Below are 25,811 nucleotides of genomic sequence, written 5' to 3'. Positions count from 1 at the left end.
CGCGCGCGCGCGCGCACGTATGTACACATGTTCACACGCATATAAGAGGCGTATAAATCCGACAGTACTGAACTTTATTAACCTATATCTCAGGAAAAGTATCTACTTGATTAAAACGAATTTTATTATTTTAATTCCGATCTCGATTTAATAACTCCTTCATATCTGCGCTTAAGGTCAAGTAGGGTATCATCGTTTGATGCATTTGTTAAAACTTTACAACTTTTGTTAAAACCCTACAACCAACATTTTTCTCTCAAATGTTTTGTTTTCGAGATATTTTACGAGTCCGATATTTTTTACTCGCTCTGCAGAAAAATAGGGAGAATTATTTAGAACGTCGACCATTAGACAGACTGTTGGTAGAATAAGTCTGTAAACGGTTTTGAAGGTTAAGAAATAATAGGGAACTATTTACAATTGTGGCATGCGAGATTCCATGGTGGATAGTCCGGATATTTTGAGTATTGACGTAACATGAAACTTCCGGCTATTGACATAAGGGTTAATGTCAATTACCAAGTAAATTAGCCGTCTAATTGTCTTGTGTATTAATAACATGTAAATTAATGCGTATTAATAAAAGTTTTTTCCATAACCAGTAATCGTTTAGAATTCAACAAGTTTTTGGTATACAAAACATTTGTGTGGACACATCTAGTGTGCCGTTTGCATAAAAAACACCATTAAATATCTCGTAAACATTCGACAACAGCATCGAATGGCATAGAATGACAATATCACTAGGGATAGAGCAGATGCCGGACGATACAACGTAATGGTGAAGAGACAAACTGGAAGCGTTACGCTCATTTGCCTTGAAGTACATCGCATCGGTAGGTTCGCAAACGTTTTACACCAATGTAAAATTAGGATCGTCATTGCTCACACATTGTAAGGGTAAATAAATTGAAACAAATTTTCTGCATGAGAAACATGTTAAAAGCACTCGGTGCAGTAAGCAAGCAGTTGATTGGGAAGCGTTAATTAATTTCTGACGATATTTAACATTTAGTCTGTCGCCAGTACGCGTAAAACAGTATTTTCATGCTCTTTTTAATCAACATTTGCTCTGCGTCATCTGTCTGTTAAATTACTTATTAAGCAAGTTCCGATGAAGCTAAAATATCATCATACATAAGAAAGTGCTGTTTCTCTCTCTTCATAAATTTAAAACGATTGTTAGCTTTGATTATTCTAAATTTATTCGAATTAATTCTGAGTAAATTAATATTTTTGATCCTGGATGGTAAAATTAATTTCTCTGCTTTCACTCTAATTAGTAAGTAATTTCTATCTATAAATAGATGAAGCATATATTTGCTTTCCAACGTTTAATTAACGATCATCGATCATTGGTCAGTACTGTCATAGATTTCTGCATTCTGTATTTTTAATTGCTTTGTATACAGTACGGAAGCGCATCCGTCCGATTGTTTCCTCGGCGCTTATTCATTTTTTTTTCCATTTAACTGAGATTTTTGCCCGGAGCGCTGCCGCATCCATGAATATTGACGATCGAAAGGGCCGATTCATATTCTCGATTCTAATCAGGACCCGTGACTCTCCATTTTTCATCCGTTATCAACGCCGCATAAACTCTGTCCCTCTCCCCTATCTACGTTCCCTTTATCCTGTTCTTTTGCTTCATCGTTTCTCTTCAGAGGGGATGAAAGGTGGGTAGCGTGAAAGACTGTCTATTTAAGGTCTCTCTCCCTAACGATCTGACGCATCATCGTATCTGTTGCCAATAAATGTAACGGTAACACGCAAACAACCCTGGCATCGTTTTCCCTGGTTATGAGAAACACCCATGAACACCCGTCCATCTAGTCTAGCCATTCACTTTCCTTCCTTGTCTTGTTCGTCACCGAGCCGACATCGGCGATACGATGACGAGTCTTCTTCTTTCTTTCTCTCTTTTCTCTCTGTATTGTCATCTTTACTTATTCCATCCCAGACTTTATCGCCCTTTCGGTACCGTCTCGTCGTAGCGATAACGTCATCGTCTCACCGTCAGAGTCGCTTCCTCTGTGTAAGAATTCGATCAGAAGCGAACGTCCGCTCTGACTCCTCGTTGGCGTTACTACCCTCGCGTGAGGCCAAAAGGATCGCGACTGTTTCGAAAAGATAGACTTTTTGCTATACGATGTATAATGACGTGCTCGACCGAAATGTACGCCACGTCGTCGTTCTGTCTCATATATGCGCCGAATCTCACAGAGGCCATTAGGCAGCTAAATGATTAATCGAGCATACGAGGTACACGGCAAGGTTGCTCGCTTCTACATGTTACGAACGCGCGAGAGCGAGGTCGCCGGATAAATTACCATTTCCATGCCAGACACCCCTGCGTTGTCCGCGCGAGATTAGAAATGGGGCGGTGTGTACTCTGGCGTCCCCTGCTCGCGATAGCTTCTCATCGTGTTTTAAGTCCGAAAAGTTAATTTTATTAATAACTTATTTTATTAATACCATCTCTTGGCGAATAAGCGATGGAAGAAATCTCAGTACGTTACTCGTATTTAAAGTTGATGTTTCGTGCATTCTAGGATATTTTAATTAAGGAAAATGAAAGCATAACTAATGCATTATACCAACTCGGTATAAATATATAAACCGCATGAAAAATAAATATGGACGAGGTCTGGCCTCGATAAAATATAGAATGCACTCGTAGAAAGTTCCTCTGTCACTTTTGCCTTTTCATGTTACATATAGATCGTATTTATCGCACGTGTCGGTTTTATCGTGCATGATTAAACATCTTTCATCTTAGCCACGCTTCAATTTCTTGCAACACAACGATAACCTTCAACACACACGACATGTCCTGATATAACTAGTATTGTGTGACTCTCCTGCATGTGAGCTATTCCCATTTTTAGTGTTTCATATAAATAAGTATCTTGAAATATTTAGAGTTCCATACTACATAAAATATCTTCGCGATCTATCTCTTGCACCCTCTCGATATACGATACGCTATCAAACGATGCAACGCGGTGCGCGATCTTTTCATATTCTAAGAAGAAATTTTTGTTCGCGGTATAGAGTTTCATCCTGATAAAGACTATGAGATTTCTATCGAGAGGAGGCGGTGTAGCGCGTTCTCGTGCTCGCGGCGATATATCCATTTGTCTACTGTGTTCGAAAACGTGACACGTAGTGTAATCGTGGAAATACACGCGATCACGCGTGTCCGCCGTGCCGTCCGGTCAGGTGTAGTCAACCTTCGAGTCGGCTTCACACACGTATTGAGAACGGAACACCATCTGTTTGCGCCCTTACGATCAAGTCGGCGCCTGATAAATGGACCCACATTCGATACGATTCCACAGCGAGAACTTATTGCGCCCCCTGCCATCCCCTGCATATTCCATAGTCTAATGCCGCGTTCACATTCATGAGGAATATAGAGTCCACGTATCTATATAGAGTCCGATGTTGCTGTCGACATTCTCCTTCGGCGTTCGTTGCCGCTCGATAGTCGGCCACCCAAGTGGACCCGTGTAACAACGAAGCGGCACTACGTTCTCACATTCAGAATATTGTAACAATAATACCTCAACGGAGGTGATCGAAATCGCGATGCAAAGAGTGACAATGTAATAATGGAAACTATACATACATATATCTTCTGTAATATCGATCCGCTTACGATAAGTCTTTATACTTTATTATATACCATTACTGTATATATATATATATATATATATATATATATATGTGTGTGTGTGTATGTACATACATACTGTATATATATATATATATATATATATATATATACTGTCCTGTATGTTTTAACACCATTACGATAAAATATCAGATATCACGTACGTCTCAGTACAACTACTTAATGCAATCAGAATATTTGACGACGATGATAATGGTGAAATGCATTTCTCGACTTGCTTCTTGCGTCATGGGAAGTTTTGCCGAACAATTGTATGATTTATTGTAACTCTCTCGTCGTCGCTCTGCCATCGTTAATATCGTCGTGTAAAGTTCTCCGAGAGACCTGCGCTGGTAATCCACTTAAAACAATTTATCGGGAGATTGCGAGCGGAGTTTACCATATCCGATGTAGCAGAGGCTTTACGACGAGTGTATGCGTTTTCATGCGTTTGCGCACGTGCGTTTGCACGTTTAACGATATCATACAATTTATATACGCGTCTTGAGATCATAATTCACTCTGCCGTATGTGGAATGATACCAAAATTGAAGTTGAATACAATATACGATAATTTCTGCAGTGAATTTCTGTCATAATAACTCATTTGTCTCATTTTTCCGATATGATATTATTCTTCATTAAATAGTTATATATTGACGACAAGGATTAAAAGAGAGCAGGATATTTTTGTCAATTTTTTTATAAATTTGAATATATTGATATTATAGATACACAGTACTGAAGTATTTAAAAATTTATCTGGATACAAATCTGCAAAATAAATTTTGTTAAACTGTCAAAATAATTATGTAGGACAATCAAGCTGATTGCTTGAGAGAATGTCATCACTTTTTGCAACATTGCTCGTCATGCTTGAATGTGCAACGTAATTATTTTGATGATCCAACAAAATTACTTTTAATTTTATAATATATCTAGCTAAATTTTTAGATATTTCAGTCAAAATCGTTCTTCCCGCATAGCTTATTATAGGTGAATTATGTGTGAAATTCTTTTAATCGATCACGTTTAGCGTTATAAATTCTTTTACCATATCATATATATATAGAAATTTCTATCAAAAAAATTCCTGATGCGTCTATTGAAATACCGAACTTGCGATTACGAAAAAAAAAAAAAAAAAAAAAAAGCACATTTCGGCACCGTTTTTGAAGCACCCTACGGATTAATCAGAGCTGCGCACTCAGCGAGTACGATAGTTTAAACAGCTGTACCGTTGGTACAATTTTCTGTTTGCCCATCTTGCTGCGTAAACGTGTTACCGCCGCTGTATTCGCCGGCACGTTATCGACGTTCATACTGAATTGTATCGGACTATTCCCCGAATCTGGTTGCCGTTGGGATATCCCTGCCATCTATTTCGATTCCCGAATGCGAGTTTCGATGCCGTTCTCAGAATAAATGAATTAAAACTATCGCGTGACCGAACGGTGAACAAAAGGCAATCCGAACGGCTTACGCGTCGTGCATAATTCCACGTTTCGTTCTTGAATGGCACAAAAGTGACACCGCCTGTGCATATTTAATTCAAGTCCTGAAACAAGAGGCACTCCGTGGGTCATGTACATTCAAACAGCGCGAGACGAAACAACGAACGCGAACGCGCTACATTAAGCTGCATTTCGTCGGCTGTCTACATCGGGAGAGCATGACCTAATACAAGTATTGTTATTAGATGCGTTGCTGGGGCGTGGTATTGCATGAATTTCAGCATTGCTTTGGTTCTCGTCTCTACCACAATTTCCTTTGCTCTCCACCGCGAGTACCGAGAGGAGAAGATCCGTCTGACCGACGATGTTCTACACATGTGGAAACGAGCCACGAAAGGGATCTCTCATGGCGACCCATTTGAAATTCGTGGATTTGGGCCAATTTTCATCTCTCTCTCTCTCTCTCTCTCTCTCTCTCTCTCTCTCTCTCTCTCTCTCTCTCTCTCGTGCAACAAGGCGAACCCTCATCACTCCGAGTTATATATCTTTCCCGCGGAATGTATATTTCCTATCTTACATCGTTGCATTAATTTGCTTACGTTACATTAATTTTCCGCAGACTTGCTATTAGTCGCTCGTAAAAAGGATAAATCGACAGCGTATTGCGAAATAAGTTTAGAAAAATTTTATTCATTTAATGTTTACATCATTATTTTTTTTTCTTTTTTTTTCAATCGTACACTTCTCGACAGGAATTCGAGCGCCGATATGAAAGTGAGTTATAAAGTGAACTCTATTCGGCGATCCAATTCAAACTAACTTGCTATGCGTAACAGATTTTGCACGATCAACTAAAGTCGATTTAAAGCCCTGTTTTCATTGTAGCGAGAAATTTGCATACACACAAGCGTATTATAATCGTGTTTAAAGGACAAAATAATTTCACGGATGATTCATTATTATCGCGCTCCGGCAATGGTCGACTCGTATATGCAGCCGACCATCACATGGCGCGAATAGATAATGAGAGGCCGAGGTGAAGCGTCATTGCGTTTTAATTTGATTCTACGCTCGTTACGTCGTTTGTCGTTTATGCACAGGACGGATCGCTCAACACTTAGCGGGTGCACGAATTACTCACGCGCCAGGAATATCAATGTCACTTGCCAGTGGACGGATTATATACCTAACTGAATCCAGTTGTCGATTCCGCGCGTTCCGCTCTATAAGATGGGTAATTGACGGAGCGACGTGAATCGATAATATACGCGGAAGTCGAGTCTGGTTTCGAACATAATAGATATCCCCGACGTCGGTCCGTTTCGATAACACGTCTTTTTCTCCCTGCCGTGCCAGTGCAATTCCGGCCGACCGTTTCGTCGCTCGTTTCCTTTCGCCTACCCGGCGCTTTCTCCTTTATTATCTCGATATACGTAGATATATGCCGTGCGATGGCTCTATGCGTACAAAGGCTCTGGTACAAAGGCTCGGGCCATTTAGATATCGACTTGCAATTTCACCGACAATTACGAAAGACGCGGAATATATACATATACTTGTAGATTAGATCAGATTAAATGAATATTTACGAGACGCGAGAGCGCAACACGAACGTTCTATCATATAATCGTCCTATCTTGTACGCAATACACGTATTTTTTGATATGAATTACGACGTCGTTATTCAGTAATAATGTCGCGATATCGGCGATTTTTCATTCGTTAATCGCTCATGCAACGCAGGGCAAAATGTTCACAACCCTCTAAAATATTCCGACTATTCTAGACGGCTCGTGGGCTGTCAAGTGCTCGTATACCTTTCGCGAGAGTTAAAAGGTCATTTGAGTCGGAGAGAACGGCGGAATAAAAATGGCAGGGCGCTACTACTTTATTCGCATGAAATGTCTTTATTCATGCACCATCAGGTGGTCCGAGAGAGGGATGGCTCTCGTATACACATTGATGCGCATGCATGAAACGAATCCGGTTATTCTTGACATTTGTTATGGGTCCGAATTATGGATCAATAAGGATACTTTGTACTCATTCGTACTGATTTACGTATATTCTTTTATCGTATACTGCGCACGTAAAATGCACAGGTATGAAACTAATTTGCGATAAATTTTGGCCCAAGCGTCGTTATACTGTTTACGATCGGGAAGATTCCATCGGCGAACTTTTGATTGCCGTAAAGTATGGTGTACCTCACTTCTGCACTTCTGCAACTCCCACTCGATCGACTATGTCGCGCCAAGTAGAGTATACCGTGTCGATATTGAACGACTATTTCGATGGTACGACTGGGAGGAAGGATTTCGGTTTTCAATTCTATCTTTCGAGCGATACCTCGATAAACTCTTTTATTGGGCGCCCAGACCTTGATGGGAAGGGGAAATCGTTCTGTAGTATCGTACAGATCGCGTTGCGTTCCTCTCCTGCTTCTGAGAGTTTCCTCGAAGAGCGGGTGGTAAGTTAATAACTTGATAATTAGATAAAAATGATAGTAGACGTCAGTATATTGGATACTAGCATCGTGCAAATACAATTAACTACAGTATCATGCGGAGAGTTAGTAGAGTGTACAGGATGCTCCATCAATATTGTATTTCTGTCAATAAGAAGCTCTAACGTATTTGCTTCATATAAAAAAATAGGACATTGAAGCTTTTTTTCTCTCAATTTCTCTCATTTCTTCTGGTTAAAGTAAAATGGATTTCACTTCAATAAAAAAGTAATTTTGAACGTGACAAACAATCTAATGTAATTAAGAGGATCTCAAAGTCGTTTATTTTACTGAAATATAATTTTTATAACGTATATTTTTATTTATACTTCTTTTATAGGTTTGAAAATTCTTCTTCAAATTTAAAATATACGTATTAATACGTGTTCGTAGAGTTTATATTGAAAATGAAAATCGTTTAAATTGAAATATTTTTTACCATTTCTTTATTTAAGATCATTTTAAATAATGTCTTAAAATGCTGATGTGTGGCTCTCTGATGGTTCATGACGTTTTTTGTACTTAAGACAGTCTTAAAAATTGACTATGAATTCCTTTAATCATGATAACATTTGATATAAAAACTTTGCAATCTGAATTTACAAAATTGTAATTTCCAGATTAGTAATTTATAAGAACCAATTAATAGTTTATAAGAACGACGTTGAGTTCTTAAAATTAGACTTATAACGTTTTTTATTGGCAGAACTAGTGCACATTCAGCGCAGAGACTTTAGAGCAGTTGTACACAAATTAATGTAAAGATGTATGTTTAATAAAAATTTAAAAAGAGTTAAACTGCGAAATTCTCAATACATTTTATCGTGCTATTTGATAAAACATATATTGGGCATTTTATCGATTGAAATATCCTTCTTTTACATTCAGATTAGAGTAATATATAATAGCTTTAACGTGCGCATCAGTTTTGCTAATGGAAAGCGCTATTAGCGAATTCGGCAGACTGCACTAGTGTGCACTGAATGCGAACTGTTTCCAGTGCCATACTTTCGGTATGTATCAGTGCATTCAGATTGTTATATTCGACAAATAAAAATTGACTCAGTGTAGTGCTGAATTTATATTCGGACCTATCGAATGAACTGAACGAGTTCAAGAAATGTTGCACTGACGTTTCTGACAGTTTGATATAACACCAAAGTAGTTTTGCACTCGCACCAGAGCAGAATCAGTGTGTCGAATTCGCTATTAGGCATCCACACTGAACCAAAACTGTACGTAAATAGAAAAAAATATTCATTGAATTAATGAAAATTGATCAAATGAATTCTCATAATGATTTAGATTATAAAATTACTATTATTAGAAATTATTACGAAAAACTATTACTAGAATTCATTGCAAAAATGAATATATGTTATATAAATGATATGAATCCATTTATGGTATCAATGAACATTAATTAACATTAAATTGGATATTAAGTCGGACATTAACGATCATTTATTGGATCAAAAATGACTAAAATTTTTTTTCAGTGTATAATTTGGTACGAAAATGCGTTATGATAACCTGTGCGTTTGTGTGTGTGTGCAATTTTAATGTAGTAATATACAAGATGTGTGTGTGTGTGTGTGTGTGTTTGCATGTCAATGTTTGTAAATCGTACACTGAGAAAAATATTTTAGCTGTATCAATAAGAAGTATAAATAAAATTCTGATCATATAAATTAGAATTCTGGTTATCGTAATTGATTTCTGGTTATCTCGATTAGAATGTTTGATAGTTCAACTATAAGTTTAGGATCCCTTTAATAGACATTGACGTATCACTTTGTCATTTGTCATATTAGGTGTTGTGAGTTTACTTATTTCAGTTATTTGAATATCAAGAATCATTATCTGAATATTTGCACATGGATAGAACAATTGTTAAAGTACAATATATAAAATTCATCTAGATATAGATCTGAAAATTAATTTGTAGAATCATCAAAATCATTACATGATGAAGCAATTTTATAAAAAGATTTGATATTCTGTAACAACTATTATAATTTAAATGTCCTATTATATAATTTTGACGCTCGAACAAAATTATTTTCAAATCTATGTTTACGTATAGTTAAATTTTTAGACAACACTATTGAATTTCATTCGATCGTACATGTGAAAACATAATCAATAGAGATAGATGCATTTAACGGTCTAAGCTGGATCTTAAGTGCTTGTATAATTCTGTGTGATTTTATATACTACGTAAATTTTTAGATATTTCAACAAAACTCTCTTTTCCATGTGAATTTATATCAGGTTCCGATAGCGGCGATAGCAACTCATCGCGATACAGTTGGTCGTTTCTTCGAATATAAGCGTATTTCGGTGACTCCCGTGGGCGCACGCAACAAACTACGAGACAAAATGAGAGAGATTCGTGCCTCAATTAAAATTTACTTGTCGCGGGCTCGGCATCACTGTTAGTAAGCACGTTGCCCGTGCGTGACCGGCCTCACTGATATCTAATGTCAATCCTGAGTGTTGTTTCGAACATGGTGCAGTCCCGACCAGCCAACCTTGTTCGCCATGGTAGCGGTCGCACGAGAGTACCTTTCGCGATTGCTCGCATGGACATGTGATTTCTACACATATACTAACATTTACACGCGCGGGCGTGCACATATACTTGGACGTGAGAATGAAAATCGATAGCCCTTTCGAGGATTTCCTCGATTGCGAATCTAACGATTGTCACTTGTTCGTTCCCCCCGCCTATCCCATCTATTCAAACGCCACAAATTAGCATTTTACGATGCGGCCAAAAGGACAATGGGGTTTGCGTTAAATTCGGTGGAAGAAGAGTAAAGTGGGAGAACCATTACCGTGATCGGGGAAATCTCGGCTGAGTGCTTCATTTAAAATCGAGCGATCCTATGTTTATGGAGCGAGAGGAGGAGAACGACGAAGGAGAGCGAACCACCCTGTCAGGATTCATTCTTAATCGAACCGATTCTCTTAAGAAATCATATTCGATCTCTACAGACCCGCTATATCAAAGCTACCTTCTCTTTATGTGACTTTTCTAAGAATAATGTCGTTTTAAAACGTCTCTTTTAAGATTTTCTCTCGGTGTATCAACTGCGAAGATAACAACCCTAAAAGAAATCTGGGATTTAAAAAAGAATTTTTGAAATAGAATAAAGTTTAATAAATTTAAATAATGTTTTTATGTTGAAATAGTGTTTTTTTAATTATCAAAAGTTCAAAAAAATTCTTGAATTTTACCTTTGTATTCGTTGATTTAACGCATTGTTATTTAAAAGTCGTGTGATCTAAAACTTGCTGAAATTACATTCACACGTAATTATGTATGAATGTAATTTCAGCTTTTAAACTTAGATATCGAATCGTCGAATGGTTTGTACTACATTTACATATCTCTGCTTACCTAGCATCGGTCAATGAAATTCGAAGCTATTTGATGATTGGACAGTGCGGTTACGAAACTGACTATGGCATGGAATCATTAAGCGAAGTTCCGCATCAGGAATAGGGCGCGATTTGTTCGATGACACAATCCTCTTCCCGAACTACATGCGACAGAAATTCGGTATTTGCGTACGGACAGCTCTGAAATTCCTACCTTGCCAATGCTTCGTGATAGATACGCGTTTGTATGTCATAACGCAGCAAGTATGTAAAGCAGCATGAAGTATATTGAACGATAAATATGTTGTTGCATCTGATATCGCAGATAGTATTACATACGCGCTCTCTCGCATTCTGTCCCTTTGTAAGCAGAATCCTTTGAATCCTGCAATAATCTGGAGAATTTTCTCACTCCATGCACATGTTTTACACGTTCTTGGAATGTGAACTATTTTTGTTGTATTGAAATTTTTCAAATACTCTATTTTATTATATAAAAATATATTGTTTGTCAATTTTTAATTGTTCAGCTAAAATGATTTAATCTTAGGCCAAAATTCTGAAAACGTTGACGTGATTAATGATGATCTCTTTTTTTTTGTAGAATATTGCGCACTTCGATTCTGTAATTTGTAGCTTATCGCGCTTTTTCTCTCGTTTTTTTTTAATTTTACCATTTATTTCCACGAGATCTGGCCGCCAGATTCATGTATAGGATTGCCAATTTACTGGCAATCCAATATACGATTACTATCAATTACTACTAAATTCGACGTTATTGAATTTCAGTGCCATTCACTGCAGTGAAAACTTGTTTAATTCGTATTGATCCATTATCATATCTGTTTAACGCCGTGTACAATTCGACAATTCGGTTTTAGATCATTTTACACCATTTAGCAGTCTAATGATGATTGTAAATTGTAAAAAATCATATTTTTATCAAATTTCACGCGTCGTCACTTTAAAAAGTGTGAAAAGTACAATTAGTACATCGCATGCTAGACGTATGTGTACGCTGGTTTACAGGATCGTAAACATCAATGACCTGTGTTGCGGACAGTGTAACGTGGGACGCGTGTAATTCAGCTGCATGCAAGTTACAGTTGTCGATTGACCATCGAACCGAGCAATATGTTCCGTTAAAACGCGACAGCGCGGTTTGCATTTAGACGCGATGAGAGTGGGTGCAATTTCTGGTGTACCGTGATTTACTCGTCATAAAACTCTGACACAAAAAGCGATTCTCTCTTCGACTCCTCGGGATTAATGTGGCGTAAGTAATGCGTCTCCGATGGAACGTACATATTTGTGGAGGAGGGGTCGCGGATTATTCCTTCATCCGTGATGTTTCATCTTGGAACGTTAAAATAATACGACTTGCGATAAGTACGTGTTTCGTTACTCGTTATCGCGACACACGATGATCAAATTACATCGAGATTACATCTCTCGCGTGTTATGATAAATTTGTGCTCCGAGAGCGCGTCTGGTAATTTTGTTAATTAACCTCATAAGCAACATCGGCAGGATTAGGATGAAGACAATATCTAGGATTATCTTGTGAATGAAGACATCGGTTGATTAGAGGACAAATTAAGAAGAGACGGTACATTAATGCAATATGCTACATTCATATAATGCAATTCACATAACGGCACAAGAGATTATACATATACGTGTTAATTTTCTTAGTATCAAGTTAATATACACGTCTGTTTTCTATCGATACAGAATATCGATCTGCCTACTTAAATTAATGTTTCCTCGGCGCAACGAACGGTTTTCCGTTACGAAAGTTACACGGTGAAGCAGGCCGAAATTAACGATAAGTTATTATAATATGCTATTTCGTAGGCGGGTTGCGAGAGTTGTGGTACTTTAGAGCGCCAAAGTAAACTCGGTCCTGGTGCCAGGATCTTCCCGTATCGGACCAACCAGAGTTTACTTCCAGAGTTCGGAGTTTCGTAATTTGCTGTCGGTGGGTCGAGACGTCGCATTATTGTGTACGCCGCAGTTGTAATAATCTCTGTCCTAATTACTACGCGATAAAATAAGATTCCATTCCGGAATTGAAAACGCTTTGAAATGACGGGGAGTTTCTTGATTACATTCACGTAAGTAGAACACTTCCGTTGTTCGCACTTCGTTAGTTGTCATTTATATCTTTCTTATTAAAATAAAAATGTTAAAAGCCAAAACTAAATTCTCACCGAAGAATATACGAAGAGCGAAGTGCTTTTTTGCAGCTTCCGACCACGTAACCACGTGGCAATGAGTTCTCGAATAAATGCATGTGAGCAAACGTGACTTTTCAGACGCCGTAGATCGCTCGCATTTTCTAACGATAATGCGAAAACTTGTTCGCGTAGAAGAATGCTTCGCGATGAAAATTTTGCATATCGCGCCGCCGTAATACTTGTTACATGAATAGTATGCGCCAAGATTTCCACGTGGTTTGCATTTTGTCGAAATTTATGAGACTGGTTTACGGGCATTGGGATAGCAATTGATTTGAATATCGAGTTTTCTTAATCGTTCTGTCGCGATTCTCAGACCGGCGAAATCTTCTCAACGATCAGCAGCAAGAATACTTTCAATATCGCAGCGCATAAAGTACATCATGAATTATTTCTCTCTCTCTCTCTCTCTCTCTCTCTCTCTCTCTCTCTCTGTCTGTCTCCTATCACTATTTAATTCACTGCACCTTCATTAAAATTGCGAATTGATTTTCCGTATTTTTCAACCGCGATATAAAGTTCAAATAGTATGATTTATCTTCTTTTATTAATATTTATTAATTTTTATAATTATTTTTTAATTGTATTTTAAATCAGATGTCATTCATATTACATTATAATTTAAAAAAATATACCAAAGGAAACTGCTTCCGTATAATTGAAAACGGAAATGAATAATTTTAAATGTTAACAACTTATGACTCTAATTTAAAAAGGCATTGTTTCCAACGACGCGATGGATTCAATTAAACATATTGTATTTCTTAAACCGATTTTATTTTAAAGTAATTGAAATTAGTCGACATTTTAATTATATCGATATAAGCTATTATTAGAATCTGCTACACTCTGTGATTTGTACTTTTAATCCCTTTTCTGATTTTCCCTTACTATTAGGCACTGATCTTTCAAATTAATTCTGCTTTAATATAATGTAATAGTCCATTGCTTTTGCGCGCTTTTACTGCATGAATCGTTACATTTAATTTCCGAGAGCGTCGCATCACAACCCTGTTCCACTGTTCCTTCATCTTCTGTTATTGTAGTAGTCGAGAGAACCGATTCACTCGACGGCAGAAACAGTCACAGCTGCGCCGACAGTTCGCTGCCGTATCTCTCGTTTGCCAGTTGCACACTTTGCATTATTTCTCGCTCTTTTTCCTCTCGAAATGCATATTATCCGGCATGCTTATCCGGCCGATTGCTTTCACGTTTTCAATCATTTCTAAATACTCTTGTCTCTTTTTCCTTCTTTATTTCCTTTCTCTTTCTTCTCTTTTGAGAAAATCTACGCGCAGACCGGTGAAGTATATCTCGTGAAGTTTAATAAAATGGAAGTAGAGATGCTGTTTTTATCTCACGATATGAAGTAACAGAGAATTTTTGGTACCTGTCCGTGGTGTTACAGTCGGCGTAGCTGGAATTGCAACGAGTATCGAATCATAATCGGATGAGGGACGTAACTCGCGATTAACGAACATGAAAATTGGCACGGATGAAGAGCGCTTTTCGAATATTGTCAATGGATTGCAACGCTGTCCGCTCGATTTCGTGCAGACACGAGTACGGCAATAACATACGGACCGTCAGATGGCTGAATTTATTCCTGTTATGAATTCGTTGCGCGATTCATTTCGGTACGGTATGATCCGAGCGACATATTTTGTACAGTAATCGAATTACCGATTCTGATTTCCTTCCTTTTGCTTTGCAATGCATCGCGAAGCTAACTCGCGAGACTTGCAGCCAACGATGCAGCTTGCATTGTGAAGAATGAGAGCCGCATGAGAGCATCAGAACCGAATCATCAATGATGCACGGCTCTTTTCCCTCGTGACGTCGCTGCGCTTTGGCGTACTGCCAATCTCCGTTGCCACGGTGTTCCTTTCTTGCGAACCTTCGTAGCAATTTTCCATTCTTGCGATCGCAATATATGTCACGGACACAGCAAACTTTATTGCTTCGCGTTTCGAGATTCTTGTACAGTTTAAATGATTTAAAAATATTAATATTCATAAAGTTTTCCGAAAAGATTAAACATTAATATGGAATATATCAATTATTATAATAACAAAAAGATTTATCTCTATCTTTTTTAAATTTCACATTGTATGTGAATTTAAAAAAGAGAATAAAAATAAAATGACAAATAAATAGATTACGTCTTTTTAATATTTTGTTTTAAAGAATCATCTTATGAGATAAAAACTTATAAAAACTTGTAATAGATATATATTGTCCTAGCATCAGAATGGTTGTCATTAATTTTATTTAAATAAAATACTTGATATAAATTAATTGAATAATATAAAATTAATTATCCGGCGATTGATCGATAGTGAAATTCATATGTGTGAAAGTACATGTGACACAAACTCGATCTAAACTCGACCGTAAGGCCTCACATAAATCAGTATTATCTCCCATTAATGCGCTACTAGTGCGGTGGTAATGTTCATAGATACGCTTGTAATGAACATGCTACGCATCCTGTACGTTAATCCATGTAAAGAATATCTCATCTGTGTTATCAGTTGCGCAAATCAATATCAATGTGCATATATATATATATTATATATATTACATAAATTATATGTTATATACAGAGTATCTCACAATTAACACATTTCTTCTTAAGGATGTATTCTTGAGGTAATTTTGAGATTTAAAATCCTATATGAAAATGTTGAGACTACAATAATTTTTTTCAATTATAAACTAATTTTAAGTGCTTATAAGTAAAGAACCATTTTACTTTTATAATCTCTATTATTATTTCTGGATTCTTTTGAACATTCTAAGACGAAAATCCTTATACGAAAATATCGAGGTTATAATAGAGATATTTTGAATTACAAACTATCTTTAACCAATTATAATTTAAAAACTATTGTAGCCTTGACATTTTTAGAGTGTACGTATTAGAATTTTCGTTTCAAAATTACTTCAAGGATACGTTCTTAAGAGAAAATGCGGTTGTGAGACATTCCGTACATGTGCGCGCGCGCGCACACACACATACACACACACAAAATATACATTTGTATGTGATAATAAGTTTGTAACACGAATAAATTTAGTAAAAATTGAAATTACCTGAATTGGTAATTTTAATTCTTGTTAGATGTATACATATATTTATATACATACTTATGTAAAGATATAATACGATCGTTTACCTGAGCAATAAAACTATTTATTAATTGAAAACTTTTGGCAGCCACTTATATATACGTACACTATTAAAAATTTCATGAAATTTACTGTACTTTTAAGTTACACAATTTGAATTTAATTTCATAGCGTTACATTAAATTTATTTATAATTGAAAAATATATTTGCGTACATGTACATGAAATTTAATGCATTTTTCATGAAACTTTATAAAATTTAATGTAAATACTTTTCATAAAATTTTATAAAATTTAATGCACACATTTATTACATTTAAGTAACTACTATAACTTAGTTTTCTGTTAAATTATTCATTACTTTTAATTTTATTTACAATAACGAGCTTCATTTATATATAAAGGGAAGCATTTGTAACAATATATACATATAAACATATATGATGTATGGGTGTGAGTGTGTATGTTTATCTTTATGATTAGGCATATATATTTTTATGTAATTACATAATAGTTATTTTTTTCAGATATTGCTGCAAGCTGCGAAGTTTCCGATAGTTTTCTGTCGAATTCCAAGTGGATTCAGAAAGTAAGATATACATTATATATTACACTATATATAAAATTGCATTTTTTACAGTTTTGTAATGAGTTTAAAAAATCGCATCTACAGAATGCCCCGAAATTCGCGATTCTAAAAAATATTAAAAAAAGATTTTTAAAAAATAAGTGAAAAAGTTTTGTGTAAATTTTTTTATTTCAAGCAATAGTTTTTGAGATAAAAGAGTTTAAATATAGCTAATTACAGATTACATTCAAATGGCCATCTGCCATGAATCGCATGTATGGTAATACACTACTATATTTAAGCACGCACTTAAGCGTTCAAACGTAGTCCATATTTAATCGTAATCCATAATTGGTCATATTTAAACTGTCGTTATTGCGTAAAATAAAAATTTACAAATAACTTTTTTACTTAATTTATTAAAAACTTCTTTACTGTAATATTTTGATTCGCAACATCCTTTCCATCCATTTCGAATTACATCCTGTATATGTATAGGTATTAACAGAGAGGCTAACTTTGATGAACTTATGCTGTGGAAGCTGTGAGCTTTCACATTGAACTATTTGATGTGCGCCAGAGGTACTTTTGTCGAAAATATCTTTGTGTGATCCAATACTTGCGTGGGTCGATATATCGATAGCTACATATTTATTTAGCAAATTTTTTACAAGGGTATGTAATATACGCGTCTCTAGCGCAGGGCTCTCTCGTTTCTCGGTCCGGTCGGTAAATAAATATTGGCTTTCGGCGACAAACGGGAGATACGCCGTCAATTCGAGTATCTATCGAACAATATTTATTTAGAGTATCGATTTTGTTGTAGAATATTGGCTTCCTCGGCAGTAGCGATCAGATTTTATCGCTTTCTCTTCTCTCTTTTCTCTATCGGTGTCGTTCATAAATCATGAACTTCCTTTGCTACTCTACAACTTATATATATATATATATATATATATATATATATATATATATACGATGAATAGTTAATATTACATGATGCCGGGAAAGTTCCCAAAATGATAGCGAGTGAGATATTCGTAAAATCGGTTACACGTATTGTTCATATTATGTCAAGCAGTATTGATACGACGTTCATGCAAATGCGTTCCTAGTGACGCGACGTGTGATTAATGTGGACACAATTCGTATCGAACGTGGAAATAATAGACTGTTATTCTTGGTAGTTATTCAGTGATTGTCAATTATTCACTTGTATCTTGTTACCATTTCTAAGCACATAATATTTCTAGAATGTTATACATTAAGAAAAAAATTCCTTTATTTTAGTGAATATATTTACTAAAATTAAAGAAATAAGATTTAATTTATTTAATTTGAGTAAATATTAATCAAACTATAAAACTTTATCAATTATAGTAAATGAAAGTATTAAGATTAGAAAATGACTTGTTAATAAATTTTAAAGTCAAAGCTTCAAAATGAAAATAAGTAAAGTATATTTGTTGACAATACAATTTCGTTTAATTCTGTATAACTTGTAATACAGAATGTAAAAATAATCAAAAATTTACACTTTATCTTTTTGTATTGAAAATTAGTACTTAGATAGGAAGTTGTAATTTAATGTTAATTATGTTATATTAAGTTTTATAAGTTAAGAATAATTTTTTTTAAACAGAATTTGCTTGAAATGAATTAATATAATTGGAAAATTATTTATTAAAATTATTTATTAAAAAATAATTAAATTTCGATAGTCGTTGATTGAAAAAAAAAATTAATAAATAATTTTCTTTATAAGAGAGTAATTCTTCTGATAAATCTATATAATTATTTTTATCTATTATTTAATCTATTATTTAATCTATTATTTATTTTTAAAAAATGTGTTCACAGTGTGTTGTATGTATATATACACATGATTTATTAAAATTAAAGAAATTTTCTTATCTTTTTTAAATATATTTTTTCAGCATATCTTACTTATCGTTTTTAATATTCAATAACATTCTAAAAATATCATTCTTATAGGGCAACGTTGATCTGTAAAATCTGTAAAATCATACAGCTAAATTTCAAGCAGCACTGAAATCGGTGTTTAAATCAACGTTCTTCTAATACGGTACATTTCACGGTGTACGTAGTTTTGTAGTCCTGTTTACTCTCAGTCGGTCTACTTTGTTACTGACAGTTCAACACGTACCACAACTACACCTATTGTATACTACACCACGTATATCATTCGAACGTGTCTAGTACAACATTTTCCCGGCTTGATGCTCCGTACGTGCAGCATACTCGCTTTACAGTCAAGTCGACTATGTTTTCTACTGTTCCGTAACGTCACTGACGGCGATATAGAAGGCATCGAACAGGCTATATTTCACTGTCTCTCGATGCTTTCAATTAACAATATTTATTCATACAGTGGAAACAGTTTAGTTTGATTATATAACGCGTTGCATCGCCTACACACACATACATACGCACACACACACACTATATCGTGATCTATGCATCTTACATCCTCTTTGTAACTGCAGAAATCTGATTCACGTCCCTGATTGGTTGCTTTAAGCAGTTTAATGCTTTCTACCCAGCTGTCACGGCTGCAACAATGTGGCCGAAATCAGCTTACGTTCACCGCATAAACTCACTGGACCGCAGGATCGATTCTGTCAATTAATCAAGCCGCTAGCTACGAGCGGTGATCTTAACCATGATCGATATCCTCTCGTGTTTCGTCCCTGCTTGACGCGTGTGAGATTGATTTTATTTCTCGACTGCACGTGATCCAATTTTGATGAATATCTCTCGGCGAATGATGGCCGCGGCGCCACCTCGATTTCATGTCGACTCCGAAAGTAATTTTAAATTAAACATTCGTCGCACTTGGTTTAATAAAGCTTAATGCACAGACTGTGTTGACAGCAACAAGTGCAAATTGCGTCGCCACGTATTACTGCGGCGACGACACGACCTATCCTCCGTTTGCCATTGTAATAATTCTCGAGTCCTTTCGTCGACTCCGCCTTTATCCATCTTTGTCGCGCCTGCACTAGTATTTCCAGCGAGCATACGACTATGGGATTTTCATGTAGCTTTGAGCGCACACGGAGGCCGACGGCACGTTTCATCGCCGTTGCAGTCGCCAGCGTTGTCGTTTTCGTCTTCTTAACGGTAGTCTCCTTAACCCGCAGGGCACGCTTAACCGCCAGTGAAGCTACGATAAAATAGCGCGTTTTGAACGTTCTTATTCCCTCCCTCGTATTTTGCCTCTCCTCAGGCTTTTCTTTCTCATCTTTTTTTTCTTCTTTCTTCACCCGCTTTGTTGGGCGCAAAGGCGTCGAACCGCGTGAAGAGGTTTAGCGGCGCGATAACGACAAGCAAAGTGGAAGTTTAAATGGACGTCGGAAGATGCAAAGGATACGGTCCACCGGAAATCCGAAAGGCAATGCCGGCTTGAACCTCAGAGGCTCAGCCGAATCTCGAAGCGGGCCGACGCGCGAGATATTTATTTCGCTACGAACGTGAACGTAGCTTTTAGGAGATTGCATTCTGTTTGTTGCCCGAATTTATTGACTTTGATCCTGGCTGTGGCATTTTTCCGCTTATCCTCCACGTTGGTGAGCATGCGCAAGTGTACGAACGTAAATGTGTAAGTCGAGGTATAAAGCGCCGATGAAAAATTTCATGACGAAAAATTCCATAATACATACCTTGCATGCATTTATATTAGTAATTCCCGCGATAAATCAAAGTCCGAAACACTTTACCTCTTCAATATATGCATATGTGAAAAAGTAATCGAAATAATAATAAACAGCACTTTCAAAGATTGACGAGACTTCTGACGTCTTTATGACCTGTATTTATAGTTTCGTTTCTGCTGAAGAACTCGGCTAAAACCTGTCTGGATACGAGTTATAGTTTGATAAATGGATCTCAAGAGTCAAAGTGATATTTTTAATCACAATTTAACTAAGAAACTTCAAGTTTTATTTTGAAACACAGCCCTGCTTTGCTTCTCGCGATTCAATATTAATTAAGAGAGGATTATGTATACATTGTATCAATAGTTTATAAATCTCATATAATCTCAATAAAATTAAATGTTGGAAAAATTGTGTAAAGTAAAAACGTAAAAAATAATTGAAAAAGAAATTGTGCTTAAACAATTTTAATAGTTTAAATATTCAGCTCGGAAGTAAAACGATTTCTCACCAATAAAAAGACCGGATTTGAAATCTAATGTTTAAAAATATAAAATTTTCCAAGTATAATTAAGAAAGATAACGGAATATTATTCTCTTTTACAATTTTTTACATTCTAAATAATGATGTTGGACAATCATTTCCTTATATTATATATGTTGTTTATTGAAATAGTACAGTACGTACTTTTTATTGTGGACATACTAACGAGAGAGACATATTGACAATATTAAATCTAACGTTTTAATCTATTTAATTTAATCTATTTAATGAATAAATTTTTTGCTTTGATTGTAAAAAATAAATGAGATAAAGTTCCGAAAACCTTTGATTTTGATGAAACTTTGTTCATCAAAAGCTTTATTTCGGATTAAAATAAAAGTCTTTAAAAGGATTTTGGTGATTTCTATGACAAAGCCATTTTAAATAATATAAAAAATATGGTAAATATTTACATTAATGGCAATTTCCGATTTTAATGATTTTGAAGTATATATTAAGGGGAACAGATTATAGAATTCTCTATTCGAATGTAAGAGATGTGAAACTGTGTAAACTATTCTCATTTCGCGTTGTAAGCAAGGAGGCGGTGTGAGGTAGACTTCGCTTCACGTAGAAACTTGGAAACTCATGTGAATCCTTCTTCCTTTAATATACTTCATTGAAATCGATATGTGATTTCGTCAGTAATATAAACATTTACTAATCTTATTATTTTATCTTAAAAAATAGTTTTGTCATATAGAAGTCGCTGCTTTATCGATTTAATAGGACTTACACATACGATTTATGTCATCGATATACAGAGTGTCATGAATATACGGCCTCACTCGTTCCAAGCAGGTAGAGTGAACTAAACTAAGTAGAAAAGTTTTCTATCATTTTGTAATGCTCGCAATAATTAACGAAATATTAACATTTAAAAATAACCGAATATGCACGTCCTCCCGACTTATTATTGTCGAAAATACGGCCCACCGAGCCCGCGCGCCGTGCACTCGGTGGGCCGTACCTTTGACAATAGTAAGTCGAGCGGACGCGCGTATTCGGCTATCTTTAAACGTTAATATCTCGTTAATTATTGCGAGCATTACAAAATGGTAGAGGATTTTTCTACTCAATTTAGTCTATTCTACCTGCTCGGGACGAGTGGGACCGTATATTCATAACACTTTGTGTATATATATATATATATACATACATGGTGTGTGTGTGTGTATATATATATATATATATATATAAATAAAACGTGCTAAATTATATTTTTTAACATTTGCATTCTCTTGATTGTGCTGATGATATCACAATTGATAGTCACAACCGAAACGGACCGAAACGTTTACATGTAATTATATTTTAGATATATGACTTGTGCGAATAATAACTTGCGTATGTGTATGCGCTTTCTTACTTTTGTTTTATGTTACCGAGCCACCTCTAATAACTTTGTTTAAATTTTATTTATATATATTCTCTAAAAAAATCTTAGCAAAAATGAATTTGTATAAAATTTTGAAGTAATTTAAATAATATTTTAAAATATTATACAAATTTATTTTTGCTAAGATCTTTTTTAAATATATGATTTGTGCGAATAATAACTTGCGTATGTGGCTATATGTTCTTTCTTATTTTTGTTTTAGAATATATATAATTATTTTTTTAGAGAATATGTATAATTATTTTATCTAAAAATTTTAACTGATGTGACTCTCCTTTTATTTTAATTAAAGATTTAAATTTAAGATAAATTATTCATAATATATTTATGACGGCATTTCACAGTCATTAATATATTTATGATGGCACTTTTATCGCGTTTCAAGATAGCTTATCCTAATAATGTAAACGAATCAAGTCCCTCCGCCTTGTGATACGCTATAGTTAGAATCCGATATAAAGAAGAGCAATTTTCACAGTGGAGAACGAACTTCCTACGTCAAATTTACAATATCCATTCGTAAAGAAAAAATTAAGCATTCCGTCAAACACCAGCGGTCTCGTTAAAGAAAGTTGTAAATCCCAAATCTTTCAGACCACTTACGATAGTAATGAAATAGTAATTTTGGTAGCATGTCAATTGCAATTACCATTTTTATCACTTCTTTAATATAATATTAAAATTCTTGAGAAAATATATTCAATCACCCATCGCTAAAAATCATCGAAAAAATTCACTTATTAAAAGTGAATAGAATAGAATAATTTTCTTACGAAATAATAGTTACGAAGGAGTATATTTAACAATAATAAAATACACGCGTTATTATAATTTTTTATATGTACGGGTACAAAAGTTGGGTACCAACTGTACGAGATGAGCGGAACCCGGTAATAACGAGATTAAAGAACATTTATACTGAAAAATTTATTATATAAAATTTAACAATTCTTTATTTTTCAAAAATTACAATTATTAATATCCCGCTAATACGAGAGTAGTACCTATTCCACTTATCTTGAATTTTTTGTACCCACACATTTTTAATTCAACTCATATAATCATGATAACATTGTTAAAAGATTATAAAAAATTTTGAAGAAAATTATGTAAATCGACAAAAATCAATATCCGTTAAATATAATCTCATAAAATCTGCATGTATTTTATCATCAGGAAAGTGTTATACGTACACATATAAATAATAACAATAAAATTATAAAAAAATCTAAAAATATTAATAATTAAAAATATTCTGCAATGGCGGGATGTCCAATAATCTAAAAATGATTTTAAAATATCAGTTAGAAAATTGAATATACACATTCGTAACCATATTTTTGTTAGACCAATCATCGAAAAATTATTTGTATAAAATTTAAATTTGTTCACTTAATTAGAATTAGAATTTAAACAAATTATAATTGTATATCCATATCGATCATATAATACTAAATTCTTATTGTTATTAAGACAGTACTATTACTAACATTATTATTATTATTATTATTATTATTATTATTATTATTATTACTAGTAGGAGAACATTTAATAAAACAAAGAAAGCGAAAATTGTATGCTAAAATATATCTCTGAATTAATTTTGCAAAGTGACTTTAAAATGTATAGCAATTGTCATTGACTCATTAACAAAATTATTACTACCAGTAACTGCAGACGAAAAAACCCGGGATGCATTCCAATTCTGTACAAGAATCTCCGAAGAGACACTAAACTAGACTTTGCGAATGGACTTCACGACGAGGAATAATTCTCCATGGTAAAAATAATTACAACTTTCCATCGGTTATATAAACTACGTAATCACTGGCATCCATCTGACGCGAGAGACAGCGATATAAGAGGCCTTTGCATGTAATAAATTGTTCTAACTAAAATATACTTGTAATTCTATAATATTAAAGATCTATAATGTCAAAAAGCAAGCAAGGAGCTAATATTTAACAATTGTCTCAATCAAAGCTGTAATCTTTATGACTTATTTTATAAATTTACATATTAAATATAAAGAAAAATTGACGATTATTCTAAACATCAAATAAAAAGTTTAATAAAAAGTTACTTAAAATTATTAATGACTTTTTGATATACAGAACAAAATCTAATTAAAAAAAAAGATTTAAAATTAAATATTTCAAAGTTAATAAATAGCAAAAATTAAATAATCAAAAAAATTATTAAATCACTAAACAATTTTTGTTATTAAGATATACGTTTCGTCGATTTCGTATAATTTACATCAATTACGATTACGCAACAATTTGGTTTACTACAAGATAAATGCTATTTGCATTGAATAGATATTCAAAACGGATATATATATATATATATATATATATATATATATATATATATATACACCAGTAAATGTACAATTAATTAGTAACCCGGGAAAAAATGTTTCATATATAATTATATATATTAATTATATAAAATTGATAATTATACATAATCATATACAAAATTGATATATTTTATTGATATATTTTATATACTATTAGATATCATTATATAAAATTTCATGTCCATATATAACATTTTTTCCCGGAAATCGTTGGGTAAATTACAAAAGTAAGATTATAGCATTCATCTGGACATAGTTTACATAAATTTTGTATTACGTATCTAATATTATTACATATACATTTATTTATGATAAAGTACAATTACAATATTAACGCATTATATAATTTGTACGTGTATAGAATTTTAAGAAAAAATTTAATGTTAGGGTAGCTAAAAATTTAATAAAATTTGAAATTAATTTGGCTTATTTTCATATTTGATAATTGGAACAAGATGCTGATAATTAACTAAAAATTAATTAAAAATTTTATTCAATTTTTAATCCTTTATTTCCAATTATCAAGTATGTACATATGATGTCTTCAGTCCTATCTGTCTATAATTTATCCTATCTATACAGTCCCTACCTACAGTCCATACTTATTACCGTCCTACATACCTGTACTCTCATTTATTCGTGCCTATTCGCGATATCTATCTCTACCCGTGTATTCCTACCTACATTACTTCATATATATGCAATAACACCGCAAATATACGTCCATTGATTTGTTCAGACAAAATAGCTTTTCGGCTGTTGTAAAATTCTTCAATACGATTGGTTCTTGCTTTTGGCTTTTTATGGATTTAAATGTACAAACCAATCATATAGAAGAATTATACAACAGTTGCAAAGCTGCT

At 34.3% G+C, this 25,811-nt stretch overlaps 1 long non-coding RNA gene across 1 annotated transcript in view; it reads left to right on the top strand.

Moving 5' to 3' along the window:
* LOC147908771 (uncharacterized) overlaps positions 1-17,120 on the top strand; it is a 98,519-nt gene extending 81,399 nt beyond the window's left edge. The window contains exon 3 of the long non-coding RNA XR_015546037.1: positions 16,923-17,120. This is a non-coding gene — a long non-coding RNA (uncharacterized LOC147908771). The remainder of the gene's footprint in view (positions 1-16,922) is intronic.
* The last annotated feature ends 8,691 nt before the right edge of the window (positions 17,121-25,811 follow it).

Source organism: Acromyrmex echinatior, chromosome 8 (genome assembly GCF_024713525.1).
Source record: "Acromyrmex echinatior isolate Ae372 chromosome 8, ASM2471352v2, whole genome shotgun sequence".
Taxonomy (NCBI): domain Eukaryota; kingdom Metazoa; phylum Arthropoda; class Insecta; order Hymenoptera; family Formicidae; genus Acromyrmex; species Acromyrmex echinatior.
This window is presented reverse-complemented; position numbering and strand designations above follow the sequence as displayed.